We start from the raw sequence: 4,680 nt of genomic DNA, 5'->3' as shown, positions 1-4,680 counted from the left end.
TAGCTATTCTACAGAATAAGCTACCCCAAAAATTGAAAGATCCATGGAGTTTTACAATTCCTTGTTTAATTGGTAGTTTAGATATAAGTCATGCATTAGCTGATTTAGGGGTTAGTATTAACGTCATGCCTTACAAAATGTTTAAGCAACTAGGTCTTGGGAAACCTAAACAAACTAGGATGAGCATTCAATTGGCAGATAAAACTATAAGATTCCCTAGGGGTATTATTGAAGATGTACTCGTGAAAGTAGATAAGTTCATATTCCCCGTTGATTTCGTTGTTCTAGACATAGAGGAGGATAATAACACCCCTTTGATTTTAGGAAGGCCCTTTTTAGTAACTACTAAAACAATTATTGATGTTGGCACACGTGAGCTTACATTTCGTGTGGGACACGAAACAATCACCCTTCAAGCTCATAATTCTGGCATCACAACGAACATTGAAGGTAATAGTCCACACCAATCTACTAAAACTGGCAATAAGACTTTGCAAAAATTAAGCTTCAAAAAAGTTCACGAGCCATGTTCCAGAAATGATATAGGACACATTCATGAAGAATGAAAGCTACGGATAGAGGAGCTAGACGAATGGTGAGCACAAAAACCGAGAACACATGATAAACCAAAACTACACTAAAACAAGCTTGATACCTCTCCTAATCAACTTAAGGTTGGCGATAAAGTCTTACTAGATGCCGCAGATCCCCACATTGTCACTACCACACCGAATGAGAAAATCCCTCTTAAGGTACCCAGTATTTTTCCATTCGGTACAGTGGAGGTGAGTCACCCAAAGTTTGGCACTTTTAAGGTAAATAACACCCAATTAAAACCCTATTTTGATGAGATTGACAGCAGGAATAAGGAGTATAAATTCCTCAAACCACTCTAACCATTAACTAGAGAGGTAAGTCGAGCTTAGACTATAAATAAGAGCTCCTCGGGAGGCAACCCGAGCACTAACATATTTTGATTTCTTTATTTTTAATTTCTAACACTTTAAATCATTAACTTTATCTTTGAATTGCAAAGTTTTTCAGCACACACTGCCAGGCACATGGGCGTACCTAAAGCAGTGGCCAAACATGGGAAAAGACACGGCCGTGAAATAAATCCCCATGCCTGTGCGACATGGCCGTGGGTGAACTTGATAGGTGAACACGGGCGTAGGAATGGAAAAACATGGGCGTGCCAGGGGCAAGGCTCAATTCTATTTCTTTGACACGGGCGTGAGACACGCCCATACCGTTAAGCCGTGGACAATAATACACGGGCGTGGTACCCTAACACACTGGCGTGGGAGAATCAAACAAAGCTAGGCACGACCGTGCGACATGGCCGCGTACCACACACGCCCTAAACACACGGGCATGGGATCATAGCCGAGCACGACCTAAATTACAAAATTCGAAAAACACAGGCTCACCCTCAGAGTACACGGGCGTGGCCCTAGGCCGTGTGGCCTTCCCCTATGTAAGCAAACCACTGTTCATCTTCTTCCCCTTTTCAAAACCCTAACCGAAATCTCCCCTTCTCCACTACCTAATCCCTATCCCGGCCACCATTCCCCAGCTTCATTTCCCCAACCCCAAACCATCCTAAAATCCACTTCCCCTACATTAATCCTCACTTTCCCATCTCTTTTCCATCTCCTACAGTTTCCACGAGGGCCCCAAGAAGAGCTCTTCCGAATACTTCGGACCCGACCTTTAGTAGCAGGATGCTGCATCGACTGGGCAGATGTCTCCACAAGGCATCTCGAGCATGCTTAGCATGAGGATGATCGAAAGGCATCGAGGAACCTCCTCTCCCCAGTATCATCTCACCCAATCTACCGAGGAGGAGGCCTACGAGGACATTCCTGATGATGTTCCCCCACAGCACAAGGACCCACCGACTCAGCCAGCACCACCCTCTCGTCCAGTTCATGCGGCAACTTCATATGCTAACATCTCTGAGCGCCTCACTCGATTCGAGCATCAGTGTTTTCAACGGTTTGACAACATTGATGCTACTCTACAGCAGATTTGTCAGCATCTCCACATCTCATCGCCAATCCCAACTCGCGAACCATCCAGTGATGAAGAGGTTTAGAAATATTTATTTTATTATTTTATGTTTTTAATTTTTATTCTAACTACTTTTTATTTTATATTTATTTATTTTTTAGCAGATTTAGAATTTTATTATAAATTTCGGTTATTTCTTTTCGAGTACTTATTCTTCCTAATATCCCCTAAAAAGTTCCTGATTTTATCAAAGTTATATAAAGCTCTTAAGCTCATCATCACAAATGAACTAAAACTCCATAGGGAAAGGTTCTCCACAACTGCCATGTCTTGCTTGACCACGACCATAGCTACCACTGGATATAATATTCTTTTGGCACAGGACTTATGGCCTAATGAACCTCTACGACCGACGGAGTATCCTCCTCCACTCTCGAACCGATCACTCTCCAAAACTCTAGTTTGAGGAATTCATTATACAGGAAGTTTCTGTAACGCCCCGTACCCGAGACCGTCGCCGGAGTCGAACACGAGGTGTTAACAGACTTAATTCATTACTTAAACAGCTCAAACAATTTATTTTTAAAATTTTCAGTCAAGCTAATAATCTGCGTCATAGTCGCTTAAAAATTCATATCTCAAGTTATGAAACTCAAAATCCAATTCCATAAATTTTCCCTGAAACTAGACTCATATATATATTTACTAATTGTTTTATAGAATTTTTGGTTAGGCCAATTAGTACAGTTTATAAGTTAAAGTCTCCCCTATTTCAAGGTTTGACTACTCTGACCTCTGTGTATTATGAATCAGATATCTCCCTGTACAGAGCTTCAATGACTATGCCGTTTGTCTCTAATAAAACTAGACTCAATAAGGAATCTGTACATATAAAGCATGACTTCTAATTATCTTTGTAAAATTTATGGTGAATTTCCAAAGTCATAACAGGGGATCCAGAAATCGCTCTGGCCCTGTTTCACAAAAATTTAAACATCTCATAAAATATAACTCATATACCTGTTTTGTTGCATCCATATGAAAAATAGACTCATAATTCTTAAATTCCATCTTTTATTAATCATCTAATTGTATCTATACTATTTTTAATGATTTTTCAAACTCACGTCACTGCTGCTGTCTGAATCTATTTTATGGTAAATTTTACCTATTTCATGGTTTCCATGGATTAGCTAGCAATTTAGCATACACAACACCAAATATGATCATGATTAGCCATTCCAATGGCTAATCATTACCAAGCATTTCCATACCACTCAATAACCATATCATAAGACCATATATACAAAATGATTATAATGCTATACATGCCATACTCAAAATATACAAGCCATTATGCCAAGATGGTATACGGATAGTGTGAGCGTGCCTCCGACCGTTTCTGATTTCCGAGCTAGCTTGTCAACACTACAAGGAATGAAAAGGAGGGAGTAAGCATAAATGCTTAGTAAGTTCACATGCAAATAGCAAGTAACATAACCATATAAGCAAACATAAAACATCATTTGCATAATCATCACCAAGACATTCATATCACATTTTCATTTATCATCTTACCATATTGTTGTTATATCGATTTTTCAACCCGAGGGTTAAGTACATACCTGTTCAAAGTACCCATTTCACAACACTTACCAATACGTCCCTTTCATCTTGAGTATTCCTCCATTTCAGTAGAACTTTACCCGTTGAACACATCGGAATATAATTCGGATACATGGAAAGTTTGCACATAAGTGCCACATATGTAGCCAAGCTACCATGTAACCCGCCCATAAGCGAACTCGGACTCAACTCAACGAGCTCGGACGTTCGCATCCATAGGTGAACTCGGACTCATCTCAACGAGTTCAGATGCCTAGTTACATCTCACGAACTCGGACTCAACTCAACGAGTTCGGACATTCGCATCCATAAGTGAACTCGGACTCAACTCAACGAGTTCGGATGCTCAACCATTCTAGTGACATGTCACTTGTATCCTAATCTATTCCTAAGGTTCAAACAGGATTTTCCTCGAACACATCTCCTTGCCATCTTCCGTAAAATACCAAAACCAATACTCGGTAGTACTTTATATTTAACAATTAATACACATAATTTGCATTTTATTCGAAAATAACCACAAAGCATATATTTCATAATAAAATCAGCATATCATATAATTAACATCAATAACTTAAAATAACAATTATGCTACATTATTTACACATGAACTTACCTCGTATGCGAAAATGGCTACTTTTACCATTTCGTCCACAACTTGGTATTTTCCCCATTTTAGCCCGAATTTTAGTTTTCCTTGCTAATCGAGCTTGGAAGCTTGAAAAACCCTAGCCATGGTTTCTCCTTGCTATATTCGGCCATGGGGTTGAAGATGAGCAAAATTGGCTTTTAATTTTGTATTTTAATTCATTTTACCCCTAAATGACCAAAATGCCCTTACTACTAAACTTTCCAAAAATTCCATCCATGTCCAATTTTTGTCCATAGACTTAGAAATTGGTAAAACTGCTATTTAAGACATCCTAATTAATATTTCAAAACAATTTCATACTAGAAACTTCTAGAATGCAAATTTTACAAATTATTCGATTTAGTCCCTAATTTCAATTTAAGCACTTTATGCATAAAATTTCTTCACGA

The sequence above is a fragment of the Gossypium hirsutum genome, chromosome A08, assembly GCF_007990345.1.
Source record: "Gossypium hirsutum isolate 1008001.06 chromosome A08, Gossypium_hirsutum_v2.1, whole genome shotgun sequence".
NCBI lineage: Eukaryota > Viridiplantae > Streptophyta > Magnoliopsida > Malvales > Malvaceae > Gossypium > Gossypium hirsutum.
Note: the sequence above shows the minus strand (reverse complement) of the source record.